This window comes from Leucopleurus acutus, assembly GCF_964270905.1.
Source record: "Leucopleurus acutus genome assembly, chromosome: 9".
Lineage (NCBI taxonomy): Eukaryota > Metazoa > Chordata > Mammalia > Artiodactyla > Delphinidae > Leucopleurus > Leucopleurus acutus.
The window spans coordinates 24,352,682-24,372,477 of NC_139144.1; the positions used below are offsets into that span (position 1 = coordinate 24,352,682).

A 19,796-nucleotide genomic window follows, 5' to 3' on the forward strand; every position below is an offset into this window, starting at 1 on the left:
AGTATTTCTCATGGTAGAATATGGGTTGCATTGTCTACTTTTCCTACTGGGTGGCATTTAAAATAACAGCACTTTGATAAGTTCATTGTTTCTCCAATTTAAATCCATTTTAACTTGGCTACTGCTTCACTAGTTGACACTGGTTTCTTGTCCACATTCCAACTATGGGCATAAAATAAAGTGCTATCTACAGTGTTCTTGCCTTTGAAACTGTCATCAAGTCGTTTAAATAAGACATACTGCCAAATATTAATGAAGCTTATTAGAAAAATGCTATGATGCAGAAGATCCCTAGGATATAAAATTATGGTTTTATGCACTAATTTCGGTACCAGATGACTGTATTTTTTTTTTTTTTTTTTACTGAAATGCTCAATGATGCTCTAAATATTGCAAGTTCTGAGAAAGTGGAACGAGTGAGCTATCCATTTGCCACTTAGTCACATGTTCACAGTGGCCTTTTCTATTGGTTATTAAGGCCAGTTCTATCTTGAATCAACAATTCAGTTCAGGCTCCTGAAAGTCATTGGTGTGGTTGGTTGGTTGGTTGGTTTGTTTTCAAACTCACATTTTTATTTAATAGACTCTGAAATATCACACTATAGCTCTGAGTGAAATAGAACAGGAATCGTAATGGTTTAAGTTTTACAAAGTTACATTTCGGCAGCAGCTTCATGGGAGTTGTTTCATAAAATTAAAGAGTGGGGCTTGAATAAATATGAAAAAACCCACCTGGAAAACAAACAACGACCCAGACTACAGTCGTCCATTGTGACTATCCGAGAATTGTGCTTTCCGAGTTTCGAAGAGCTAGCTACTCTATTAATGTCAAGACTTGCAAAATTCTGCCTTATAAACATGGTTGGGAGGGGAGGCTATTAGTATGCCTAAAAAGTGCTCCCAGGAACAGGAAACTCAAAACCAGGCCTTGTTGAAACCATGAGCCTGAACCGGCTTTGAGGGGATCTTTCATTTCTGGGGAGCTATGAGATAAGTAATCATCATAATGGGAACTATGGTGGCAGAAGAATCATATCATTTGATTCTCATCACCGTAGGGCCTGGGGCAAAAGCTCAAAGTCCTGTCTCTGGAGGAGGATGTTAGAAAGGCCCAAGGACCGCTGCTGTTAGTTGCCCGGTAATTTTCAGGGTCAGCACCACACGATGGCCAAGGACACAGCTCTCATCAGACACAATGTGGGTTTGGCGAACTCAGTCGAGCCAGGTCCCGAAGTTACCTGTACTGCCATGCCAGAGTGGAGACCAACGTTTACGGGGTGGGGTGGAGACTGGGGGCAGAAACCACACTGCTCCAGAGCAGCAGAGACGGCTACTCAGTGGGGTTTGTACGGAGTTGGTAACAGGGAATTTTCTATTGAAGTGGATGACAAGTTGGAATCGCTCTGACTTTGGTGATTATAGGCATCAGTCACCAAGTTTTAACCTGGGAAAGGCATTCATGGGTTAGTTGGTGCTGCTGGGCAACGTTCAAGCCTGAACTCAAGTCCTGGCTAGTGCCCAGGTACCTGTTCTGCAGAAAAGTCTGGATTCCTCGAATCTAGTCCAAAGTCACTGCTTGAAGTGAGCTTCCTGTGTCAGACACTAAGTCAGATGGTTTCCATCAACACACATAATCGTAGGCGTGCCTTCTCCAGGTCCTGAGGAGGGCGTGGTCGTGCTGTGACGTAGGGGATGTGAAAGTGAAAGCCCAGGTGAGTGCATAGTTTGTCTTCCTGGACCCGGCCCTTGAGCTGGGCCGCTGCTCAATGTGCCTGGGCCACCTCTGCCGCTGGAGCCTTCAGCTCTGCTGCAAGCTTGTCCAGGGCAGCTTTCTCGAAGTAATCTCACTCTCCAGGAATGGTGCTTCCTATTCGGACATTCGCAGATCCCACTTCAATCGTGTGTTGGAAGTCCACGGACAGGCCCATGTTCAGCTCCACCCGGTTGGTAGGGATGCTCGGTTTCCTGCACAGCTCCTCCCAGAGGGGCAGTAACACCTGGAAGTCTGGGTCTGGTCCCTGACTAAGATCGTGCCCAAAGCCCCCGAGGGTCATCAGTACCATGAACTCTGGGCTGGGGCACTTGGTGTTTATGTGTTCCACCATGGCCACCATGGGGGCAGGCCACGTTTGCTCTACTCTCCGCTGGTGTTAATCTGGTCCATAACCTTTAACCTTTCGGGAGAACCTTTTTCCTGCCACGCACTGCTCACTTTGTCTGCCAGCTTCACAGAATCCACTGTTTCCAGCATGAAGAGATTGGGGACAGCCATCAATCTGCTGACATTTTGTTTCTGTAGATGGCCAATGAAGTGCCATTTGATCTCAGGACACGAAGACAGAATTTTAGGATTTGATGCTTTTTCAAGCAGTTCCTGAACATAGCTCTCCCCGAAAGTGCGCTGCTGGTGACTGTAGGCCTCGATCCCCGTGTCTGCAGGTTTGGTTTTGCTGACTGCTACTAGCTGGGGCTGGATGGCTGGGAGCTCCCGCAGCTGCCGCGCTACCCCCCTGCTGCACGCGCTTGTTCACTGCCCTCAGGGCGAACCCATCCCACAGCTCCGTGGCTTGCTGCCAGCTCTCCACATCCCCCAGGGACTGACGTCCTGGTATGGTCTTAAGAATAATGTTTACATAAGACAGGCAGTGTAATAGCCAATGCCAAGTAATCTGCAACTGAGAAATTTTTGAATAATTTCACCAAAGAGTTTTAAATCCTACTTAAAACAGTCAAGTGAATAGAGAGATACATACATTCAATTCAGGATCAAATGTTTTAACTATCATTAGCATTCTTTCCAGAGCATTAAGTATATGCAGGAAAACTTTGCCTCATCTTCATAATTTCTGTAATCAATAGGCAATGTCAGTTGAGCTCTCTGAATATTAATCCCACATATAGAAAAGAAAGGGAGCATTTACATCTAAAACTCAGTCATATGTTCATCTTTGTCAACTCTATAATTTTAGACTATTTTATATTCAAAGGACAACATTTGTAAAATAAAGGCTAATTTTATTTATGCTTGTAAAAAGCATTTTACATATTTTCACCTATATTACTGTTATATAAGCTGTTAATTATGAAGACAGTTATTAAAAAATGAGTAATGGCTTCTGATCCTTTGGCTAATGAACTTAAGTAGAGGCAGATACCTTTTAGTACTAAAGTGCTAATACTATTTATTCATTTCTAGACACTATACTCCTGGTTTGCCAAGCAGTGATAAGACAGTTCATGAGGTTTAGATGTATAGATTATCTATTGTGAAACCCAAGTTGTATTAGATGTGGTTCTATATACAGTAATTCAGAATTATTCCAGCCTATATGGTAGGTAATTCACTCAGCACTCATTAGGTTCTATTACCAGGTTTTAAAAATGTAGTAAGTTGTTAAAAAATGATTATTGACGCCTTTCAAATTATGCAATGGAACTTGACCCAAAGGCAAGTTCTGTCTCCATCTCTTCCTGACGTATGATCTCTGGTACGCTGCTTAACCTTACCTCTGTTTTTAATTCTGTAAAATGGGTTAATATCAACACCTTTTTCATTGAATTAGTGTGAAAAGCAAATGAAATATTTTATGTCAAAATATGTTGTAAAGTGTAATATAGATAAGAAATGTCAGTTGCTATCATTATTGTAATTATACTACTGTTGGCCCTTTTGTATGATATGTTTGTGTTTACTGGAACATTTTTATGATCTTTCCTGCTTACTTTATTAACCTTCTATAAAAAATAATAAAATATTTATACTTCTCAGATTTTATTTGAGTTTCCAGTTTATGAACTTAAATTTTCAATATGTATTGTAAAAGCAACATCAGCTCTACAATTCCCAATTATTTAACAACTATTGGTATAGTTAGATTTTTGGATTCTAACTTCTTGAGTAGAAGAACATTGGGTGGAATATGACATACTGAACGTGGTGTTTATAAGATATTATTTGGTTGGAATAAAGATGCTGGGAGTAGAGATACGGATGACTAGTTCATGTGTAAGGTGGCAAGGATCTGGACCAAGCAGAGCATTGGAAAGCAACAAAATTCAGTGAATTCAAACTAAATTACAAAGGAAAATCTGACAAGCTAAATAATAAGCTTAATGTAGACAATGAAAGAAAAATGTTAAATTACCATGTAATGTTGATTACCTGGAAAATGGTAATATCAGTGATAGAAAGATGGCATTTGAAAGGATGAGCCATGTTGAGAAGGAAATATGGCCCAAGAAACTGACCTCTGTTTTGGCCATGCTGGTGTTTGAAGTGTTGTTGATGGAATATTTTGTGGATCATAACTTAAAAGCAGTTTAAAATATGGAAACACAAATCAAAGATGAAGATGTAGTTTTAAGTGTGATGAAATGATAGCAAATAATGATCATGGCTAGTAACAAATGACTTATTTATGTTATGTTATGACTGATGGCAACTAACTTATGTTACTTATGTTATGACAAGGGTTATTTTAAATGCTTTCTACACACTAACTCTAATTTTCACATCAAATAGTATCTCCAATTTGCTGATGAGAAACCTGAGGTACAGAGAGGCTACACAACTTGCCTTATATTACACAGCTAATAAGTAGCTAAGCTAGAATGAGAATGGATGAGCTCTTCCAGGAAACAAAATAGAAAAAGAAAAACAAAAGATGGAATGAAAGGCAATTCCCATGGGCAGTGGGAAAATGAGAAAGAAGGAAACCAGATTCCAGGAGCAACTAGAAAAGTAGGAAAAGGTCAGCTGAGCTTTGTCACAGAACAAGGCAAGGCAGAGGGTCTACAATGTTAAGTACTTCTGAGAGTTCAAGAGCAATGAACTCCCAGCAAAGCATCTGGATTTGGGAGTGCTGATGAGACAGAAGCTTGGCTAGAGTGGTGGCTTCAGAAGCCAAACTACAGAAGATCAAGGGGATGGATATGAAGAGAGGGAAGTAATAGGTAAAGAATAATTTTTCATTTTTGCCTATGAAAGGTTGTGACAGAATAATAGTATAAAGAGACTAAAGGGACAACTGAAGTTTTTAAAATTAGAACTTCATCTGATGCATGAGAATGTTTCAATGTAGTAAAGAAAGAGGCAAAGATGAGGAAACATAGTATCTTTTCTAGACCATAACTCCAGGTCAATTGAGGTAGAATACCTTCGTAAGCGCTCATATACTGATAACACATTTAGGCTTTTTTTTCTTCTTTTTAATTAAAAAAATAGTCAGTATGCAAACCCTTGGCACTTTTCAAAAATTCTTAATTTGGGGCTTCCCTGGTGGCGCAGTGGTTGAGAGTCCGCCTGCCGATGCAGGGGACACGGGTTCGTGCCCCGGTCCGGGAAGATCCCACATGCCACGGAGCGGCTGGGCCCGTGAGCCATGGCTGTTGAGCCTGCGCGTCCGGAGCCTGTGCTCCGCAACAGGAGAGGCCACAACAGTGAGAGGCCCACATACCACAAAAAAAAAAAAAAAAAAAAAAATTCTTAATTTGTTAAAGGATCAGAGAGGGCCTATTAATACAAACACAGTATTACATGAAATGGGTGTATGTATATATATACATATATATATACATACATATATATATATATATATACACACACACACACACACACGCACATATAGGCAAGCAAAGCAAATTTAGTTGAAATGGAATTTTGGGAGAAAACCTCACCCAAAAAGTTGCCAATTTTATTTTCAAATGCTAATGTTTTTCTTAAATTAAAAATTAGAGGCATTTAATTTGCATATAGAAATACGAAGGTCAAGAATGAAATTTAGGCAGGTAAATTTTAGCTGCCCCCAAAAGTACTAGGAAAATTATTCGATCATGTAGGACAAATAGCTTTGGGTATATTTTGCCTAGTGAAGGGCCGATTACAAGACAAGGAAATGGACACAAAGCTTAACAACATAAAAAATTCAAGTTCTATCTATGTGGTTGTCAATTTAAAACATCAAATACGGATTTTCCAACTTGAATAATAAAGAATAGAAACAAAGTAACTAACACAAACAAAATAATAAAATCAAAATATGTATGAAAAAAGTTATAAAGAATAGAAAAAAAGATATAAGTTACTTTTTGATATAAAGAAATATATCAAATGAATTGTTTGTGAACTGTCATGCACAATGTTGTGAACTGTCATGCACAATGGCCAGTAGGGCATTGTTTCTTTACTTTTCTGCATTTAAGGCTGTATCCACATATGTTAAGCAACATTTGTTTTTTCAGAGGCAAAAGAAATCATACACCTATTTGCTATTGTGTCAATTTAAATACTCCTGATACTACAATGATTTTTTAAGAATGACTTTTAAAAATTATTGCATTTATGACCTAAAATTACAGAAAGCTATGGGACTAGGAGCTCTGGAGACATGAGTTAGCATGGAGACACTTGTCAACCTATACTAAGTTAACCCATACTAAGATACTGTTCACTTTGAAAGGTCTCTCCTCCATTTGTCTTAGAAAGATTAATTAAACTGAATGTTTTTGTACTATTTATCATTCAGCTGAAGCCTCGGTGCATGATACATAGTGCAATGATAGATTGATTTTATAACTGATTCTTCAAATAATACTGTAATGAACCCACACTGCCTTAAATGGCATTAGTACAATAGCAGACTTTAACCAGTAGCTCAGGAGCCACCTACTATGTTCTCAGAATGAATATTATTGCTATGGACGTTTTGTTAGATAGGATGCATTTTACAATGACATATTAATAGGATGCCATGCAGATTAAGTATTTATAATGTCTCTTTATTGCTTTTTCATGACTTCCAAAGATATAAAAACGATGCCTTACAGCTCCCCGAAGGAGGTTAAAAGAAAATAAGTTATATTATGGAATTAAGAAGGCACACTAATGTAGCATGTTCATTTTCTATAAAAATAACTTATGTCTTGGCCTTGGTTCAGGACTCACCTATCAAAATAAGAAGTATCTTGGAAGTAGCAGCTCTGATTTATCTTAAATGTTTGTGTGGTGGTGATGGGAGAGAGAAGAGGCACGATGGACACAGAAGAAGAGTGGAACTTTGTAGGACAAAGAACTTGCTGTGGAATTATTATATTATCAAGAAATGAAGAGGGCACAGAAAAAGAAGCTGAGTACGAAGACGGACATCAGTTATAATACAAATTTCTCACAGCTAGCCCTGGGCAGCATGATCCATAACTCTGAACGTTTAGAACTGGCTCCATGAGTAACAGTTTATCAGTGTTAACAAGGGGCATGTCCACACATGGCCTCGTGGCCTCTGAGTTGACTGTTTTTCAGCCTATTGCCTTTTGCTTGGTGACTTTAACCATCATTCTTTTCTCAATCAATTATAGTGACTGTGTAGTGTGTCCAAGTCATGCTCCAAGATAATTAAATGTTTAATGTTGTTGTTTTTTAGCTATGTAGTTTCTTGTGTATATATTTATTAGAACTATAAAATTAGCTGACTTTGCCTTTGGTGGTATTTATATTTTGATTCTATTAGATTGTATTCAACTTATTGTGGCTGTTTCTATCAGAGGATAGGACATTGATTCCCAGAGTTAATTGTCAGGCATACTGCTTTATCATGGATGAACTTTATCCAGTTTGCTGATTTGGGAATTCTATCTAAAGGCCACAGTTTTATACTGTTATTAGACCAATATTTGTAATTTTGTGTCTCACAATTGTCCATTTATATTATTTTAGAGCTGGAGAGGACCTATGACATAATCTAATTTACCGTCATATTTTTGGACAGAGGATACTGAGGCAAGAAAGTGAGAAGTTATTTTCACAAGTTTCCAAGCCAACTGTTCTGGTTACCATTTTGTGTTGTCTCCCACTTGGAATTAAGTGTTTGCATTTTGATTTCACACAACTAAGTGAAATCATTAAATAATATGACCTAGCATTAAGTGAGAGACATCATCTGGACATTTGGGGGCTAGAGGGCCAATGCACATCCAAAATGAATCACGTTAACTGGCATATACTTGGCAGGGTTGCATACTGTGCCGTTTTCCCAAAAATAAGAGTTGATGATAGAGGTCACATACCCTGTTATTCCTTTTATTTCTTACAAGCACTGCTGTCTATAGAATTTAGTCATGCTATTCACACTGGGTTCTTCCTTGGAGGGTTTCAAACGTTGATCAGGGGTATTATTACTAGCCCATTGAGTCCAACTGAATCACATAGTTCCTTGCTCACATACACACACCAGTAATTATAGGCCTAGAGAAGACTGGACATTATGCCAGAAGCTCGTTTTAAAGGATATTATCATTCTCAGCCAATTAGCTCAGACTCTATTATATTCAGAATTGCAACTGTTCCAACAAGGATTAAATGTACATTAAGATGCTAATAAATTTAAGACTTCAAAATTAGAGATTTTTTTCTGTTCTGCTTCTACCTCATTTCTGGCCCATTTCATTTTAGTAAGTTTTTAACTTTAGAATCAGTTTGCAGGTATACAAACATGTGCTTCATTTTGTGGAAGAAGTTATGGTCATTTTTTCTCCCTATTTCTTCCTTCTTCTCCTTCTTTCTTAGCACTGATTTTGCTTTGCTTCAACAATTTCTTATACTTCCCTTGGCTCACTCCAAAACACATTCTTCTTTTAAACCTTTCCCATGATGGAAGCTTTGCTATTTCCACAATCAGTCAGAGAAGATATTTCACTGCATCATAAGTCTTTGAGTTGGGTACTTCCACAGATATGTCCCAGGATGCCCACTGGGAAGTTTCTTAGGTGTCCATCTGTCATGAGTGATAAAGAATTATCTACAATACTTTGCTATTTTTTTTTTTTTTTAGTTTCCAAAATCAATATTTATTATGAAGGTTTTACAGTTGTGTTAATAAATATACATACATAATTCAATTAATATATTAAGCACATAAGATTTCACTAGAATATTTAACTCTGTAAAATAGATGCTCAGAAATTGACAATAAATTCAAATTACATTTCTTGTTCATATCACTAACAGATAGTCTCTTTTACAGTGTCCCTTTGTCCCCTATAGCTATTACTTCGGATGGAAGTGTCGTCAGATACAAACTTGTCTCTTTTCCCTTACATTTTCCAAGGTGCACAGCAAGCAATGAATAAAAGCTTATGTATTCCTTCTCTTTCACCAAATTTTAGCCCAGTAATGAAACTGGGTGTGTAGAAATAAAAATTCATCTTTTACATCGCATTTTAGTGTTGAAACAGGTGCAATTAGTTCCTGTCCTTCTTCCATTTACATTGAGGGGATTAGAGAAGAAGCTCTTTAAACATTCTGAGATCCTTATGTTGGTTTCTACATGAATTCCAAGTGGCGTTAATAGTATTTTCAGAAAGGATGCTTTACTTACTAGCTAGCTGAGAAGAAAATGAACTCTGTAACCCTTTGGGTATATATCATAAAACAGAGCTGCTAAAAGAATTTTCTATTATTAACCTATCAAACTCTTTCAGAATCTACCTATCAATGGGAAGTGGGCAATTTTGTTTTCTTTGCCTTTGCCTCAGCATATACTGTCAATTAAGCTAAATAAAGCTCCAGAAGAAGCCATAGTAAAGTTAGTTGCAAACCAAGAGGCATTCAACTATAAAGAAGAAAACGTGAAACTTTTTTTTATTAAGAATTTGAGCAGAACTTAAATTCTAACCTCAGAGTGAGTAGCTGCTGCTAAATCCCTACAGATTTTATAAACTATATTGAACAGCAGATGAGCAATCCGGGATGCTGGCCGCAGAACTGATAAACTCTGAATCCTGGAGCTTTGCTGTGTGTTTTTTCTTTCTTTCTTTACTTAAAAACTAGATAAATTAATACTTCCCCTACTCGTGTTTCACCCATGATTCTCCAAGGAATACTGAGTCAGCTTTCCTTCAACAGTTTTGAGACACTCATAAAGGTTCCACGTATGAATTATTTGCTTTGCTTTTTTCCCAGATGGCATAACACATATTGTTTTTTGCTTCTACAGACTGTCAGTTCTTTTGCAACTGGACAGTGCTGCATAAAACAACTACTGCATATTGATTTTTTTCTTTTACATCTATTCAGGCTGGTTTTCCATTCTATAGATTAGTGGCTTCGCTATCACACGCTTGTAAAAAGAAAACCTCTTTGAGTATTGAATTAAATTTATTTGTCCTTCTTGTCTTCTTCTCACCCTCTGCAGGGAAATGTTCACTCTAGTGAGCTTTCAGAAGATGTATGGTTACACCCTGCTGAGCCAGAACAGGAGACTTTGGATGATTAAATGCCAACAGTGTATTGTTTCCATACTAAACACAAAAATTAGCCATTGGCCTCCACCTAATGATTCTATAATCTAATTAGACAGATTGACAACACCCAGAAGGGAAAAGATAAGAATGCACGTCAGCGTCAGCGTAGTAAGTTAAAATGGAGACAGTGGCATGTTAAGATGTTTGAGAATGTAAAACCACCATAACACTAACTTATAATTGAAGCATTGTTTTGCAGTTTTCAAAATATTTTTATAGTCACTATCTCATCTATCTTATACTATGACGCCAGCGGTTTACTGGACAAGGATATCAAATATATACTTGGGTGTTAGATTATGATGAACAGAGTATGATGCAAATTCTCAGTACTGAACTGTAATGATCCTCTTCCTGTAATTCATTTTCCTCTGAGGACCTCATTCCTCACTTCAACATCTCAGCTATGTGAGCAAAGGGCATTCAGACTTTTTCCTTCGAGTAAAAGAGACATCATATGCTTGGATTGATGTAAAAACTTCAAAGATGTTTCTACATCCTATGTAGAAGTGAATTCTCTTGGGATCACTTCTTCAGATACACTCCATTCCTTCTTGTGTCCCAGGCTTGAAACTAAACCAGAAGGCAGTCTGGAATTAGGAGCCTCAGAGATCTGCCCTGGGATTCTACTTCATTACACCTTAGTCTAACTAGTTAGGTCAATTTTACGTATACATAGATTTCTTTTCACAAAACATAGTTTCATTTGAACTGTAATGATCACGTGAAATCTTCTTAGGGCTCTAAGTTCTGTGTTTAGATAACTTGGCTATCTAAATGACATACTTGAAAAAAATTACTTCATAGGTCTTTTTGTTCCAAGAAGTTTTGAAACACCTTTATAATTTGGTACTTTTTAATAACAAAAGATACCATTTATTGATTAAAAAAAGGGGAAATGGCTGCAAGATATATTTGCTGGCTTCCTCCCAGCAAAACACTGGGGTATACTGTAAGGAAAAAAAAACATGCTATTATAAAATATCATGCATTCTGTGTATTGACCTTGAAGCTGTCTTTTTAACCAGCCAACCAGAGGTATATAAGATATGCAGACAGGGTATATGTTAGTGAAAAGGGAATATATTGTTCTCTTCTAACTAGAACTTTCCCTCAATGTCTTTCTCCATTAATAAAAAATATGGAATTTGTTTAACAGAATCAGTTCAACACATACATACACACACAACACATATAACACCCAGAGTTAGCAGCGGTGGTGGGGGGGGGTGAGAGGAAGAGAGGGCAGGTAAAGGAGGAGCACATAATGCCACACCTGAGAGACGGTGACTCTATGAGCCACACGGTTCAACCTCCAGCCAGAGCAGAAACACCTGACAAGTGACCATTTAGCCTCGCCTTAAACCTCCAATGCTAGGGAGCTAACGACTCTCCTGGAAGGAAGTAGCACAGTGGTCAAGAAGGGGTTGAATCTCAGCCTTACTACGTACTGATGATGTGAGCTTGGCTAGTTTCTTAACTTTTCTGGACTTAAGTTTCCTTATTTACAAAATAAGAATAATGGTATCTATACCACAGGGTTATTATAGAGATTAAATCAGATATTATATTTTAAGAGTTTGGCCTAGTGCCACGAAACTCTCAGTGAATAAATATTGTTATTAGTTAGACAACCCATTCCGTTGTAGGGTAGCTCTGTCATTAAGCTATTTTAAAAAATAAATCAAAATCTGTCTCTGTATAACTTTCCCCCATTTGTGGTTGTTCCCCCATCTGGAAAAACCTAGAAGAATCTGATGGAAAACAAGGCTGCTCCTTCTTCCTTTCGGCAGCTGTTCAGTGCCTGAAGCACCATGCATTCTCTGTGCTGTAGACTTTGGCATGTAATTCTTCCCCTCTCCCATCCCACTGAGTTAACAGTGTAGACTTTGCTGGCAATATAAAATGAATCCTACTGCTACCACTTCTTCCTGAAAAGGAATCAAAAAGGGAGTCATAAAATAAAACTCAACAAAGAAAATATAAATTGTGGAATTGAGAACTTAGTTGTCTTTGATGAGAGCTTATAGATGTTGAACTTTATGGACATAAACGTTACATAGAAGTCCTGTTCACATATTACCTAACTTAGCCTCATTCCTCATGTCTTATGAGTTATTAAAACATTAGCTAAAACCCTCCAAACTTGTTTCTCCTTCTGTGTTAAAGGTGCCACAGTCCACTTAGTTGCTCAAGCATGAAACCCAAACAAGCAAACATACTGGACTCTTCACTCATCTCATCTGCTCAGACAAGAAAACACTGATTCCACTGTCCAAATATTTGCCACTTCACTTCCTCTTTCTCCTCCCATGGTTGTTAGAGCTGAGATCCCAAAAGATGGATGCCCAGCACACAGCAGCCTGGCAGCAAAGGCCCCGAGGCACTAAGTGCCAGGACCTCACTCTCTTCCTGCCTTCTGACCGCCAGCCGCTTCTTGCCACTCACTGAGCCCAACTGGGAGCTCTAGGGCAAGAGAGCCCGTTGGTGGAGTCCATAGAGGGAACTAGAGGAGGTGGGTTTGGAGTGGAAAATGGAAGAGATCCTGCACATTTCTTAGCTTCTCTTCTGACTCCTGTTTCTCTACAATGCATACTTTATACAGACTCTGGAGTTAACTTTCTAAACATGCACATTTGATCAGGTTGCTCCTCTACTTATAACCCCTCCATGCCTCCTAAGCACGTTTTATAGTTCCCTTCCACATTAAGCTCCTGGCAGCCTTTCACCTCAACTTCTGTTCCATCTTCCGTCTCTGTTGCCTCCTAAGTTTAAGGGCATAACAAACAGCCCAGGGTTTTGCATGTCCCCAAGATTTGGGTTTATACGCTGGTCTCCTACCTGGCACAGCTCCTGGCTCATAGTAGAACCTCCCATCTGTGCCTGCAGAATGAATGGATGTCTGCACTTTTGCACACAGTACTCCCCGTACCTCGCATGCTTGATAAATTCATAATCTCCCTTCAGGTCTCTGAATCATGCTTCCTCTGTGAAATCTTCCCTGGACTCTCCCTACACCCCCTCCTCCTGTGAGAGACTTAGTCCTCTGTTCTCCCTAAGCAGTCTGCACACATCTCTTTTAGTATTTATCTCCAGGTGCCACTTGAAGTTGTTCACATGCTTCAGTTACTTTACCAGACTGTATGTTCCTTAATGGCAGAGGCTGTCTTATTCATCCATGGGCCCCCAGGACCTGAAAGGATGGCTGATGCATGGTGGGCACACAACCTGTTTATTGAACAGCATCGTCTATGGCATGGGGGGTAAACGAATAAAGTAATTTTTTTCTACAGTTACTATTTTCATGCCCCTGGGAAAATTCTTCACTTTTAAGTCACTTTTGGCTATCACATGTCCGGTCTCATTAATGCCTCAACTTCCTAAACCTGATTTAAATCTCTTTTGCTCCTACCGTCCGCATGGGTTTTCCTGGGACCCTGACAGCTCTGAGGTAGGGGAGGCATGGTCTGCCTCTGGGGCACTGCCTCCCCCTTGACTCTTCAAGGTTTAGTTTTTCCAGTGTGTTATGTGCAGAGACGAGGGTTTCTCTATTTAACTCTGCGATGGCATTCTTTTTTGGCGTAGGTTGTGGCTGTTTGTCTAGTGAAAGAGAAATGGCCATTGAAGTGGCAGGTGCCCGGTGGCTGGCTCTCTTATGGAATCGATCTGTGGATTCATCCTAGGGCCAGTGCGATATCTGGCTCAAGCTTGACCCCTTTCATTTCCATGGTGCCCAGCCTGCACTGCCCAGTCTGTTGATGCTGGCTTTCCTTGCCCAGCAGGCAGCTCTCTTGAGTGGTACATGGAAGATAGCGGGCTCCAGTCAAGGTCTCTTCCCCACAGTCACTTCGACCACAGAAAACTCGCACAGCCTTGCCATGCCAGATACTTGCCATGTCTTCTCTCTCTCTATCCTGCCATCTCCCCCCGATTCACTTCTCTTCTCTTCTGACTGGCAAAGGAAGCAAGTCCACTGCCTGAGCAGATGTCTAATGTGGAAGCCAAACCACCAACTCCCCTTCCTTTAGGCAACCCCAATTTCAATGAGTGATGCTCTTAGGGCCTCCCCTTCACTTGGACTGAGATGGGGAAAGGGAGTACCCCTCTCTTTCTCATGGGCACCACTGGATTACCTCTTAACACAAACGCTGCATCCCACATAAGAAGAACTACCCTGGAGATTCTCTTTTCCCCTCTCCAGCTTCTGTTTATACAGACTAGTGTGAGAGTGAAGGGGTTGATTGTGGTGGGGTCATTCCACAGCAGCCTTAAGGGAGGCTGACAGGCCCTAGAGCCAACTCTGTGAAGAGTACCACTCAACATCCCAATATAAAGTTTGTTGGATAAATGAATGATCAGGGCTTCCCTGGTGGCTCAGTGGTTAACAATCCGCCTGCTAATGCAGGGGACACGGGTTTGAGCCCTGGTCTGGGAGGATCCCACAAGCCGTGGAGCAGCTAAGCCCATGAACCACAACTACTGAAGCCCGCGCACCTAGAGCCCGTGCTCCGCAACAAGAGAAGCCATCGCAATGAGAAGCCCGCACACCGCAACGAAGAGTAGCCCACACTTGGCGCAACTACAGAAAGCCCGCGTGCGGCAACGAAGACCCAACTCAGCCAAAAATAAATAAATAAATTCATATTTTAAAAAAATGAATGAGCAAATGGATATATCTATTTTGAATAATTCTTAATAGAGAGGAATATTGTTGCTGTGCAATGAGGTGCTAGGTGGATTTTGAAACAGAACAAGATGAGTCAGTGATAGAATTCCAATGGAAAGCCCCGGACTTCTGTCTCAGTTGCCAGCTTGCCATCTTTGTGCAACCTCCCCTTGTCTTAGCATGGTGTATGTTCATAACATTAATTAGTTTTGCTGCTGCACACATCAATAACAGACCGGGAGAATTACCATCAAAAAATTCGGTCTTGTATTTTTCAGAATTTGCAAAGCTGAATAGGGAGGAAAATGTCATTTCTGCCAGAGGCACAGCATCTTGCTCTGCTCTTACGTAAACTCACTGTCAGGCAATCCCAGAAACTGCCTCCACTTGCCTCTGGGAAAAATGTCTCCTTTTCATAGAAAAATGTCACCTTTTCTCTAGGTAATGGCAGGTAGTTCTTTTATTTCCAAAGGAAAAATGACCTTTGCATTTTGTTAAAAAAAAAAATTCTCAAGGACTCGGCTTTGATGAAAAACACTGAAAACAATTCCATATCTTGTAATTTGTACTTGAGGTTTTATTTTGTAAATTCTGAGATTGTACCTGTCACCACCGATGTAGCCTGCAAACGAATGTCAATGACCAGAAAGTCCTGGCACCTTGTTTTCCAGGAACGTTCCCTGCACACAGGATGGATTCTTGTAAACCCAGCTCTTGTCACTTGCTGCATCTAACGCCCACCCCCCTCCCCCAGCCCACTCCTACCACACACACACACACACACACACACACACACACACAAACACCACACTGCACAAACACCCCCCCCACATACACACTTTAATCTCATTACTGTAACACTTCAAAGCTTTTATGTGCTAATCCAGGATTACAGTTTTATACAAGTCCATAAGAAACTGCTCTGAAAAAATGCCAGTGCTGTGATACAGTTTGTCTATCACCATGCTTAAAAGTATATTTACATATACACACTACTATATATAAAACAGATAATCAACAAGGACCTACTGTATAGCACAGGGAACTCTACTCAATATTCTGTAGCAACCTATATGGGAAAAATATCTGAAAAAGAATGGATACATGTATATGTATAACTGAGTCACTTTGCTGTACACCTGAAACTAACACAACATTGTAAATCAACTATACTCCTATATAAAATAAAAATTAAATTAAAAAAGTATACTAAGTGCTTCATAAAAATTTAGAGATGTGACCATCTAAGTCACTTTTTTTTTTCATGGCAAAAATTTTCATTCTCTTATGAGAAATAGAAGAAAATATATCCAGTATTCTTTTCTTTTTTCAGGTGAGAAAATAGGAAAGAAAAACAAGAAAGAAGCAAGAGGAGTGAAAATTTCAGGACACAACACTTTAAAGCAAAGAGAGAGGGAATACAAAGGTGTTGATACGGAGAAGGACAGTTCTAGGTTAATCTTGCTTTCACAAAACAAAGTTCCCACTTCTTTTGTCAATATCTCACATACGTGGCGAAATGTTTTCCTTTCTGACAATAGTTTTCACCATTAAGAAATGCAGAATTAACCTTACAGAGTTGGATTTTCGAACAAAGTAGTAAATCAGATGATGACGCAAGATTTACCGTGTGTGCTCTTGTCAGTTCATGCAAATCCTCAGCTGGAGCATGTGAGAGGCACATAATTACACTGGATACAGGAATAAGGTTTCTGCAGCTGTAGCAGTTTTGATATTTGCAGACTCCAGCACACTCCATCTCTAATTTCACTGGCAGCTTGTAAGAACCAGCAGAATTACACTTATAAACAAAGGTCTGCATGGTAATTTATCTCCTATTGACTTCAGTGACGTCTTCTGGTTTAGAATGCTGAGAGATTTATAATTATGAACTAGATCTAAGACTTAGCTGATGAAACAATGAAAGACATATTTCTTGCCTCTTTTTCCCACATTGCACATATATCTGTAGATGATGATATATATGGGTGTGTATCTATAATCAAAGTCCTCACTGAGCATTTACAAGCCTACGTGACAATCTGTAGGAATATGCACCAACACCCTATATAGCTATTTAATTCAGGGAGTATTATTCTCTCAACAGAAACATTTACCTTGCCTTATACATTTTCCCACTATCTTACCCTCCTTAGACTTTTCTTTTTATTTGTTGTGATTCAGGATTGACATGCTTTTATTTTCGAAGGGGTTATAATATCCAAAAATGAGGACCCATCATTAAACAAATGAAGATTAAGTTACTGACTTTTCTAAAAGTGTCTAGCAGACGTCTTAGAATCCAATGCATACCTAAAAGACACCCAGCCTAATTTTCAGCGACATGTGCACACATAAGAAGCTGAAGGTCCTATTTCAGCTCCCAGTCTATCAACAGAGTAAGGGCCATCAGCACGGCCCCACGATTCTGAAATCTTTCCGGTTATCTCCTTTAAACCAAAAACTATTTAAAGAGGCAAGAGCTGTTTTGTTAAATGTTCAATGCAGAATCATTTTACTCCCAGGGTCCAAAGGGGGAGAGCCTAAGCTGCTCATAGATATTTTCATGTATCTATCATTCCCAGAATGCTAAGGCTTCCTGCAAATTTGTGGAAAAGAGTCTCATAAATATATTAATAATTGCTATAGAATTTTTAATATATTAAAAATTGCTAATTTTGAGTGATTCCATATGTTGTGTCCTATTCTAAGTACTTTAAATGTAAATAATTCATCTAATGAATTGTTTGGTTAAACTAGACAAAGGAAAGCCTTAGATGATCCTCTAAAGGGAACACAGATAATCACAGAGGATCTATGATATTACAGCACATCTCATGCCTCCATAGTAATCCATGTAAGCACATCATGCTTCACAGACTCATTCCACTGTGCAATCAACAAGCTGAATATCTGCTATATATATATGGCTGAATATCTGCTATATATATGGTAGAGAAGTGAGCCTTGAGGATTTGTTAATGATCAAGTCAGACACAGGCCCTGACCTCAGACAGCTTAGAGTCAGGTGGGTCGGGGGAGGGTAGTAAATAATGAGAGATGACAATTCATTTGGGGGAGGGGATGGATAAAAATAAGCACCTTTTATAAAAAAGCAGATTGTTTCCTGATGAACCAAAGGTGCAGTTCCATTAGTGAAGGGAGAGAGAGCAGCAGGAACTGAATGAATCTGACATTGTCTATGAGAATACATATGCTAACCCAGACACCAGAATCTGGTAAATTTCTGTGTCTATTTGGATACTTTTTGGTTCATTTATAAGTAAGGGTATTGGTTATCTGGCCTCAGACCTAAAAAGTTAAAGTGATAAAAACTTCTTAATTGCATTTAGATAATACCTTTATTTCAAGTGCATCTAACTTAAGCTGAACACCTTTCCCTAACAAATATACTGACAACCAACAACCTTCTCCAGGGAGCAGGCATGAAAAATGCTAACCCTATAATCTCCAGTCCATTTCCATTAAACTTAAATAATAAGCTTTCAGATTCTTAAAATGCCAACTTCGTATCCAGTAAGGGTACTCTAAACATCCCTGGTGTTACAACAACTAACACCATTCTGAGCGCTGCTCTTAGGCTGAGTGGAGGCCTCACCCACTTTCTCCTTTAGCTCCTAGGAGGGCCAGTGAACCTGTACTGCAAATTAATGTAAGGCTTTTGTGCAGAATAACTTACAAATAATAGTGACAAGAGCACATTTAAGTGCATTGACTGTCATGATGTTAATAGGTACAGTTGTCATGAATATTGTAACTCAATTACCGTGTGACTTATCCAGATGGATATCAATACTGAAACTAGAAAAAAAAATTAAAGCAGCAAACTTTGCTACATCTGTGTTAAAATGGGAATAAAGTCCTTAATCCTGGGGCACAGAAGAGAACTAGGATAGGACTTGTATAGAAGTTATCCCTTCTCAAGTGAGCTTTTATCTAGACTGTGATTTTACATGAAGATGGCATAAGCAGCACTGTATAGGCATTTACAAAGAAAAAAAAGACAGAAATGTGCAAAAAAAAAAGAGGTACTGTAATAGCATTTATCTGGGTTACAAAGGTCTCTTTATATTTTTATTTTTTATTTTGCGGTAGGCGGGCCTCTCACTGTTGTGGCCTCTCCCGTTGCAGAGCACAGGCTCCGGACGCGCAGGCTCAGCGGCCATGGCTCACAGGCCCAGCTGCTCCGCGGCATGTGGGATCCTCCCGGACCGGGGCACGAACTCGTGTCCCCTGCATCGGCAGGCGGACTCTCAACCACTGCGCCACCAGGGAAGCCCACAAAGGTCTCTTTTTAAAAAACTAAATGAGTTATTGATGAAGCATAGCATAATTTTAAGAATTGATGCCACAAATTTTTTAATCCTTTCAAGTGGTTTGGTTTGTAGCCAAAATCAAGTATTTTGTCGACTATGGCATCTGTATCACCCACATATCGTCATGGAAGAAGAACAGTGGATAGGAAGTGTTTCGTGTGGCTCTCACCCTCGCTCTGAGCTGTCCTGTTATTGATCTGAAGGATACATCACTAGCAGTGGGGATGTTAGGTATTTCAACAAAATGAAGTGAGGTTCTGAAACTTAGGCGTGTTTGGAAAGAACCAAGAGTAAATATATTGTGACAAGCTAAACAAGCACAGTTTATTTCTTCTCTACGGGAGATATTAGTATTGGTCAGCTGGCTAGAAATTCAATTCCATTTTCTGGCTTTTATAGAACACAAGATGTTTTTGGAAGCATCTAAAGCTCATTAAACATCTAAAAAGGCAAAAATGACGTTAATATCAAGGGATCGTTTAGAAAATTATCTAACT

General features: G+C 39.3%; 1 protein-coding gene and 1 pseudogene across 4 annotated transcripts in view; both read right to left on the reverse strand.

The window, feature by feature from the left end:
- Nucleotides 1-19,796, reverse strand: part of MAGI2 (membrane associated guanylate kinase, WW and PDZ domain containing 2) — a gene marked incomplete at its 3' end in the record, with an annotated part of 1,335,869 nt that overhangs the window by 284,906 nt on the left and 1,031,167 nt on the right. The window lies entirely within an intron of this gene.
- LOC309966574 (pyridoxal phosphate homeostasis protein-like) lies at nucleotides 1,764-2,587 on the reverse strand (annotated as a pseudogene). The gene has a single exon. The product of its transcript is annotated as a pyridoxal phosphate homeostasis protein-like (transcript).